The 9,851-nt window shown below is 37.1% G+C and overlaps 1 non-coding gene across 1 annotated transcript; it reads left to right on the top strand.

The window, feature by feature from the left end:
- Positions 1-1,096: 1,096 nt before the first annotated feature.
- TRNAL-UAG (transfer RNA leucine (anticodon UAG)) lies at positions 1,097-1,187 on the top strand. Its single transcript has one exon. It is a non-coding gene; the product is annotated as a tRNA-Leu (tRNA).
- Positions 1,188-9,851: the final 8,664 nt, after the last annotated feature.

Genomic DNA, 9,851 nt, shown 5'->3' with positions numbered 1-9,851 from the left:
ATCACTTATATACAACACCAAAGGCTCATCCCAACAAGTGCCCTCCTCAATGCCCATTGCCCATTTTCCCCTCCCCCACCACCAATATTTTGTATATACGTAACCACAAAATAATTAAAATAACAATAATGAAAAGGTAGTACTGCCTAGTACAAATGATTAGAAATCCAGGCGGACCTGAATGGCTCAGTTGTTTAAGCATCCAACTTTGGCTCAGGTCATGATTTCACGGTTTGTGGGTTCAAGTCCCACATCAGGCTCCGTGATGACAGCTCAGAGCCTGAAGCCTGCTTTGGATTCTGTGTCTCCTCTCTCTGCCCCTCCCCTGCTCATGCTCTGTCCCTCTCTCCCTCTCTCAAAAATAAATAAATGTTAAAAAAAATAGAAAAAAAAAGAAACCTAGTCGTACTATTTAAATTTGAAAACATTTGCATTTGCCTCAGTTTAATTTTAAAATTACAAAATTTATTCTATTTCTCAAACTTTACACATGGAGATAGTATGCATGTGTGTCCTTTGGATCACAGAAGAGAGGAATGCATCTTGCAACTCACTCTGTTCCCAAAACCAATTCTTCACTAAAAATAGGCTGAAACCCAGATGTAGTTGGGATCTGTTGGCTACTGCCTGAAGCAAGAACTCCTGCTCTCCAGCTTTGGAAAGCAGCTGTCAAAACGCCCTTGGCCTATTTACATGTGTGTATGGTGTGTGCAACAAGCCAATACTGTTTAGAACGGCATGATTCTAAACATGCTGAGTATCTCCTTTCCAGGTGGCCATGTCTAATGTCAGATATCACAGCATATAGGAAACTGCAGTTAGCCTCATGGGAAAGCACCCTCCCTTGTCATTTTCAGAACAACTGAGATGGTCCTGACAGAAAATTCTCTTTAATGAGTAGAAAAACCTTTTTCTTTGCTATCTTGTTTAATACATGAAATGACTTCTGCTAGAGAAGAAATGCAGGCTCGTAGACAAAATTAATTTGCTTAGTCGAAAGAAAAGCTTTAAAAGTGTACCCAAATAAATTGCTAATTAATGTTGCAACAGTTTTCCTATTTTGTCTCTATTATTTTTATTAAAAAACTGTCAGGGCGCCTGGGTGGCTCAGTCGGTTAAGCGTCTGACTTAGGCTCAGGTCATGATCTCAAGGTTCAGGTTTGTGGGTTTAAGCCCCACTTCGGGCTCTGTGCTGACAGCTCGGAGCCTGGAGCCTGCTTCAGATTCTGTGTCTCCCTCTCTCTCTGCCATTCCCCCACTCACATTCTGTGTCTCTCTCTCTCTCTCGAAAATAAATAAACATTAAAAAAATTACCAAAAAACTGTCAAGTTCATTGTTGTTGTTATTGTTGTTGTTATTATTACTATTTTGCATATATCTTCCCTTGATATGGCTAATGCCCATTGATTTCTAGGACTATTGTATTTTCAATGTGGATGATAATTTTTAGTAATAAAAAATGGAAGAGCATCTATTCATATTTCTAAAGATTTTAAGATATTGTTGGTTAACAAAAGAAAATAATGGCTAGACTGTATAGGTAAGTGATTACTGGCTAGCATTATTTATCATATTTCCATCAATATATAATTATAAAACAAGATGAAACTAAAGGCCCAGGTCATTCTCCCAATAAATACAATTTTTAATTATTTTTGAAAAGTATTAACCTCAAGAAATTGCTTTCTACCAAAAAAAGATTTAATAGTGCAAAATACTAAAACTTCTGTAAGTTCAGTTTTTCCCTTAGAAAACCATCATTATAGGATTGTATGAATGAACCTAAAGGCCAAGTCATGCATTTTGAAGTTGCAGACTGAGCTGTAATAACCTCTTTATTCAGTTTTTAAAGTTAAAAAAAAAAAAAAAGAAAACAAAAATACTCAGATTGTATTCAAAGGCTTGTGTTTCTAAACTGCAAACAAAACATGATCTTGTCATTATGAAGTATCCAGTTTTAGATACATTGAGTGCTATCAAATTGCATCAGAAAATGAATCTTTATGCATCATTATATACAGAATTAAATAACGAGAATAAAATGTTTCTTTATGTTCCTTTGTGATTTTTGAGCAAGGAAGTGAATTTTATCAAGCATTCCATCTTTTTTTCCATTTTTTTAAAAACTCTATCTCCTTGCTGATGTCATTATATCTCATATCTGTGTATTCTACCTAGCTTGAATTTATAATTTTTTTTTCAACGTTTATTTATTTTTGGGACAGAGAGAGACAGAGCATGAACGGGGGAGGGGCAGAGAGAGAGGGAGACACAGAATCGGAAACAGGCTCCAGGCTCCGAGCCATCAGCCCAGAGCCTGACGCGGGGCTCGAACTCACGGACCGCGAGATCGTGACCTGGCTGAAGTCGGACGCTTAACTGACTGCACCACCCAGGCGCCCCTACCTAGCTTGAATTTAACACCTCTTTACTGCATTACTTTTCTTTAAATTTTTGCAAATTATATATTCTATATACATATTCATACTTGCTTAGTTGTTGTTATCCTTGACTTAAAAAATATACATATGATGGTTATGTTATTAAGGGGTCATGTATTTATTAATATATTTTTTTATATTCACGTTTATATAAGAATTTGAATGATTTAAATCAATTTCAAAAATAAAATTGACACATATTTGTTGATACATGTTTTCATAAAAGATCATAAGACTCAAAACAATACAAAAATCTGAGTCCATCCCCCCTAGTAAATGAAGTGTCTCCAATGATTTATTTTGCTTTCTTGATCTCTCAGTTGCAAAATGTGTTTGGCCTGCATTTGTTACTATACTTCTAGCTACTATCTCTGCACCTGTTACCTCCAGAATCTATGTCTGACATCTTCTTTTGTTTTCCATGAGTTTTTCCTCTATGAATAGTGTAATTCCACTAAAAGAACAATACTTATGTCATACATTTATATTTATTCCTCCAAGGGTCCTATGAGTCAGTTGATCTTTTTGTCCTTTTTTCCCCACACACTCTCTTTTCTAGTCGTTTATCAAGTCCTGCCAGTTTTCCTCTTTGGGGTTTTACATAAACTGTCCTTTACTCTCTCCCAGACCCACCCTCTTCTACACCCTCTTCTACTTTAATCAAAGTTACCATCAGATCATCCTAAGGCTATTGCAATTATCTGCTAATTGAACTCCCTCCCTCAAGACTCTCGGTAATGCAATTCATCCTATAAAGCATTGCCTGATTAATCTTCTTAAAATGGTGTTGTGTTCATGTCAGACCTTACTTGAAAATTTGCACACATCTCTATAAAATTCTAATTCTTAAGTCCCACGTTGAAAAACCACATAAATTGGCTGCTTCCCCCTTTCATTCAAAATCTATTTACTGAGTGCTCAGTAGATGCAACTTACAATTCTTGGTGCTAAGGATATACATAGGAGAAATAAGACAAAGAACCTACCATCCCAGAGAAAATATACCAACAAAGTCTTGCTGGTTAAGCACAGACTTTATTTCCCTGCTCTTATACTAATGAATGGGCAATGTACATTCCTCCAAATTTTCTTCACAGAGCAACTCCAGTTCTGCCCTCTTGTGACGCCTTCTATTGACAGAAGAAATGTTCACTCTTCACCCTCACGTTTCTCTAGAGGGGAGGAAAAGTCTTCTCTCCCCCTCAATCTCCCTCCAGGTAAAAGGTTTTGAAGGTGCCCTTCTTTTATTTTTTTCACAGCTCTTTACTGAATCTTCACCGTGAGAGGAAAACTGATTTACCTGATTCACTGGTATATATAGAGAAGAAATGAACCTGTATGGCTCAATTCCTTTATACTTTTCTCTCTCGTGGAGCAGGCTGCTCTCAAGTTAGTCTACCTCTTCTCTCCTTTACAATAACTAACCTGTCCCTAAATGGAAGAAAGATCTGTATTTGTTCAACTGTGCCTGATTCTGAGCAGGAATGTTGAGTAAAGGGGGCGAGGAGTGTCAGAGAGTGTAAGGGAGTATCAGCCTGCTTCTGTTAGCAGACCTAGTCTCCTCCTAGTATCAGCTTTACAACTATTAACAATTTGATCTCTTTAAATCTGACTCCTTTGTCCATTTCTCTTTTGATTTGGCCATTTACGTGATATTGCTTAGGACCATATTTTTATCTTTTAGGACTAACAGAACGTCGTGTACATAGTATTTATGTGTAATGGGAAGATAATTTTGCTTTTGGAAAAGGGACTCTATAATGAGTTCCAAAGTATCTGGGGTGCCTCCCAAATATAAGGTAATTGACTTGGGGATTAAGTAAATTTCAGATTTAAATAAACCATGAATGGAAGGCAGATAATTCATAGCAAGTAAGAGTAAAATGTGAAATAAAACAAAAAGAAGCATGTTCATGGGAGAAGTAAGGAGATAGAAAAGGGAAGAAAACTAATCTTTCCTGGATTTAATGGAAAATTAAAATTACTCAAATTATAAATAGATTTAAATTTACCAGATTAATTTCAGATAACATGGCAGAAGGAAATAGTGCCCATCAGAATTCCATGTATTCCTGAACATTTCTTACCTCTTAAGATGTTAGAACCATCTGATTGGCCATGGCCAATGGACTGTGCATATAAATGGTATATGCCACTTTGGGCCCAAAGCAGTTTAATGTTGCTATGCCTCTTCCATTTCTGTATGTCCCTGCCTTGGTGACCAAGTGTTTATAAAAATCACAAAAAATGGAGTTATAGATCTGTTCACTAGATGGAGGAAAACTCTGGCTACCTGCAATGAATACCATGATTGAGAAATAAACATTTGCTATGTTAAGCCACTGAGATTGGTTGAGATGATAATGTTGAATCATAACAAATATAAATTGATTGGTAAGGGATTCAGAGTAATTATAAACCAAATTCTATGTTATTCTGACGATTTTCTGGTCATAATTAGCATTACTGAATAGTATCTAACTCAAGTAATAATTTATTGTTTGAGCAACTCCTTTTCAGAGGGCTGAGCAAATGTGTGTTGTGCAAATATATTCCACAAGAGAATCCTGCAATGGGACCTCCCCAGGAATGAGGTGTTACTTAATTTATCTTGTGGGAAACAGTTACAGAGCACATGGCTGTGTTCTGTTGGGAAGTAGTCTGTTAGAATGAATAGACTAAATAATCTCGCAGTACTTTCAGATTATAAAGCAGTTGGAGCATTGATACAAAAATATACAGTGAGAAGTTAGCATTACCAAGAAGATACTAAATAAGCCTTCCACTTGCATTTTGCAGATACACCTTCTCAGAAAATGTGGAATTTCAGTTAGTCTTTGAAAGAGACATGCCAGGATTTTTGAGGAAATGAATGTAGGAAGAATGGCAAACAAAGATTCAAAAATAGGTGAGAGTAATTTCAAAGAACCATGAATAGAACAGTTTGGTTGGCATGTGTGATTGCTACGGAGGAACAGAGAGATCAATTAGCCTAAATAGGATCTTGAGGTCAGAATTTGGGAAATATTAGCAGTTTGAACTTTGTTTAGAAATATATACAGATAGGGATGCCTGGGTGGCTCAGCCAGCTAAGTGTCCGACTTCAGCTCAGGTCATGATCTCATCGTTTGTGAGTTGGAACCCCGTATCCGGCTGTCTGCTATCAGCACATTGCCCGCTTTGGATTCTCTGTCTCTGTCTCTCTCTCTTTCAAAAATAAATAAACTTCAAAAAAAGAAATATATGGATATATAAAAGATTCTGAAGCAAGGAATTACATGTATTATTACTCTCTTTATTTGTACTTACAGATTGCAAGAAATCCCTGTTTCATTTTCCTGAAAAAGTGATTATAAAGAGATATTGTGTATCTCAGAAAATTGTTTAGGGGCTAAATGATGAACCTGTCTCTGGGTTGGCCACCCAGAACAAACAAGAATCATGTTGTAGAAGAGGTCTGTGGGGAAGCAACTACCACCAAAGTTTTAGCATGGTTACCTTTTCTGGACCAAGAAATCAACCGAATTGCTACCACTGCTTTTCATGCCTATATGTCAGTTCTGCTTCAGGAAAGGTCCCTCCTGGTCACTGATGCCTCCAGGGCCAAATGTCTCCACTACTTTCTTAACTGAAATATGCTTGGTGTCTGAGCCCTACTTCTCTTACTTATGAGTCAAAATTTCCCACCAGTGAGTGTAATTGGTGGATTCTGATTCACAGGCCTGTGCCCTAACTGCACAGAATAATGGGAAAACAATTTTCAAATGTAGGGAGACTGCTACTGAGAGATAGAAAAATCCCCAAACATAAGCAATATGTTCAAAAGGGCCCAAGGATAAATTCTATAGGTATTCTCTACATATGTTCACAGCTATACTCTATTAAAATTAATCTTATGGAGGTTAATGAACAATAAAGGAAAAAAAGACAAAAAATGCATATTTGTTAAGAGACTATGGTAGTATTCTCTCCTTCCCTACCACCACCACCTGGCAAAGCAACAAGGATCATAAAAATGAAGCCTGAGAGAATAGAGGATGCTAAGTAAAGTCACATTTAAAGGTTTAATTAATAAGAATAGACACTGATTGGACTATAGAATGGGACCAGAAAGAAAACAGTGTCCATATCCCTAAAACACTGATCTTATGTGTACAAAGGATAATAGCACAATACAAGCTAATTGAAAATTCAGTAGGAGGAGGTAATTTGGAAGAAGAGGTGTTGATTTGAGTTTCAGACATGCTGAGCTGGGGTGGGGGTGAAGTAGCATATGCAAATTATAAAATGAGTAAATTCAAGAAGATTGTGGAAAACCTAAAGAAGGCCATTATTCTGGGGGGCCTGAGCGGCTCATCAGTTAAGCCTCTGACTCTTGAACTAGGCTCAGGTCATGATCTTAGTTTGTGAGTTCAGGCCCCTCATCGGGCTCTGTGCTGATGGCATGGAGTCGGCTTGGGATTCTATCCTGCTCTCTACCCCACCCCCACTTGTGTGTGTGTGCGCGCGTGGTGTGTGCTCTTTTTCTCTCTAAATAAACTAGAAAATAATTTTTTAAAAAAAAGAAGAAAGCCATTATTTTGATTAAGTTTCTAAAAGAAGATCTAGTTTGAAGAAGCCAAAAAACAAGATGGTATTTAGTTTCAGCGGCACAAATAAAGGTCTAATTTCACTCTTTGAGTTGTGGAGATTCATTACAGTGTTACGTTGATATACTGTTCTCTAAGTCCATTGTGGAGAAAACAGAAGAAATCAGTTCTTTGGGAAGAGTGTGAGGCTATAGACATCAGGCTGGGCTATCCCAGTAGAATCCAGAATGTCTGCTGAAGATCTCTGAAATAGGAGACAGAATTTCTTCCTATCTGACTTGATCTGGAAGCAATAAAAGTTGAAGCCATAAGATGAGAGACCATGATCTAAGTGAGCTTTTATTTTTATTTAAAAAAAATTTTAAATATTTTGTATATTTTTTAGAAAGAGAGAGACAGAGTGCAAGTTGGGGAGGGGCAGAGAGAAAGGAAGACACAGAATCTGAAGCAGGCTCCAGGCTCTGAACAGTCAGCACAGAGCATGATGAGGGGCTCGAACCCATGAATCGTGAGATCATCACCTGAGCCAAAGTTCAACATTTAACCAACTGAACCACCCAGATGCCCCTTGATCTAAATGAGCTTTTAAAATCATATTCCATATTGTAGTTCTTTAATTCTTCTTAAAGACTGACAAATTTTCATAAAGTTGCATGTATAATCTAAGAAAGCCACTTTTTATGCAGAAGAAGCTCTCAGAATTGTTTGCAAAACTCTACTTTAAACTGCAAACTACCTCTTAGTGGAAAATGATCTAAATATTCTCCAAGAGTAAGAGAGAAAACTCTAAGCTTCCTATTATTTTCCATGTAAATCCTGGCAAATATAATTGGTTTCTCCATCAAAATGAGCCTGAAACAACAAAAGAAACTACTTTTTCACTGACTGTTAGAGAAGTGACCCCTTAAGTCCAATATTGTCCTCAATTTAAATGCACTAGTGACCTGTTTAATGATATAAGATACAGTTGTTGTGGTCATTATCCTGGGTTAGCCAAGAAGAGAGAAACAGAGAAGGAAAAACATATTCTTTAAAGCAGCTGTTCTCTAGTAATTTGGGGATATTTATGTCACTAATTCTAAGGCGCACATAGATGTATATACAGTTAATAGCTGATTTAAAGATCTGTCACTGCAAAAACTAGGGCAGTGATACATTTTATTAAAAGTAAAAAATAAATGACTAGATGCTTTGTGTTTCTGAAAAAAAATAACTAATTATGTATATCAAGGCTTCTGAGATAAAATTCTTCAGGAGATGTATGGGTTTAAAGAAGAGCTAGCTGACAGACAACTCTTCTCACGAACCTAAGCTGAATAAATAAGCTCGGTAAAAAGACCCATAGGAATAGAAAGCTTAATTTGTGGAGCTAATATGTAAGTCCTATATTGGTCAGGTTAGCTTAATTGAAATGGTGACCATGAAAGCTTTCTGCTTGTTTTAACAGACTCCAAGTGTTAATAGAATGGAATTTGCAAAGTATAAACTTTAAGAAGAGGCTTGTAAAGTCATTGGAAGTTAATAATTAATTGGGCTTTATTCTCTCTGGAATTAGTATCCATAGTCAAAAATAGATTTGGGAGCAAGAAAAGTAGGTAGAAAGTGTTGGTTTCCATTAAGGACCACACCGTTTTTAAAATAATAAATTCAGGCACACAGTAACTTAAACATTGGCTTTTGCAAAATACCTGGGGACTTGACTAAGTATTACTAAGTTTCCATTTTTTTCCAACCTGGTAGGCCTCTAGTAGTAAAGTAGGTGCTTAGGACAGCATCATGTCTTCTGCTGATCACTAAGAATCCTTTTCATTGGCATCAACATAATATGGTTATTCTTTCTGTTGAGACCATTGTCAAAAACTTATTGAGCACAAACTTGATGCAGGGCATGCTACCAAGAATGTACACAGCTATAATTCCACTAATATGCATAGGAGGAATTACCCTTTAAATATGACTGCATTGCTTGCACAATATTGACTATACTACTTTCACAACATAGTGACTATATTATAGCATAGTATAGCAGTGCAGATTACTATACGGCTTTTCATAAATTGCATTTTATGAGAAATTTGCACCCAGGCATACCTCTCTCAGCATCTTTGGGAGAATCTCATACAAAGATTGAGATTTTATTTTTGCTGGTAGTTCCTTTTTCAAATATTTGGACCAGTCTGGTTATGGTTCTGATTTACACACAGCTGTTTTCATTTCCCAGTTGATGTCAGTGACCTTGGAATCTCTGTTTAATTAGTCTGAACATTTGGCTTCTGTGGGAGATAGGATGGTGCCACACATCCCCCTTCCCTCCTCCAACTCTACCCTTATCTCAAAAATGTCACCATCTTAATCACTGGAACCTGTGAATATGTAGCCTTGCATGGAAAAAAGGGATTTTGCAGAATTGATTAAACTAGACTTTGAGATGGAGAGATTATCCTGGATTGTTAGGGGAGGCCCAATGTATTAATTCTCATGGCCCTTATAAGAGGGTGGCAAGAGGAAAACAGTCATAAAAGGAGATGTGAAGATGAAAACAGACATTGGAGTGATGGCTTTGAAGTTGGGGAAAGGGGCCATGAGCCAAAAATAAAGAGGGCCTCTTGGGGTGCCTGGTGGCTCAGTTGGTTAAGCATCTGACTTCAGCTCAGGTCATGATCTCACAGTTCATGAGTTCGAGCCCCATGTTGGGCTCTGTGCTGACAGCTCAGAGCCTAGAGCCTGCTTCAGATTGTGTCTCCTTTTCTCTGCCCCTTCCCCACTCATGCTCTGTCTCTCTCTCAAAACTAAAATAAACATTTAAATAAATAAATAAAT

The sequence above is a fragment of the Puma concolor genome, chromosome C2 (genome assembly GCF_028749965.1).
Source record: "Puma concolor isolate L17-30 chromosome C2, mPumCon1.1.hap2, whole genome shotgun sequence".
NCBI classification, from domain to species: domain Eukaryota; kingdom Metazoa; phylum Chordata; class Mammalia; order Carnivora; family Felidae; genus Puma; species Puma concolor.
Note: the sequence above shows the minus strand (reverse complement) of the source record. Positions and strands in the feature narration are given on the sequence as shown.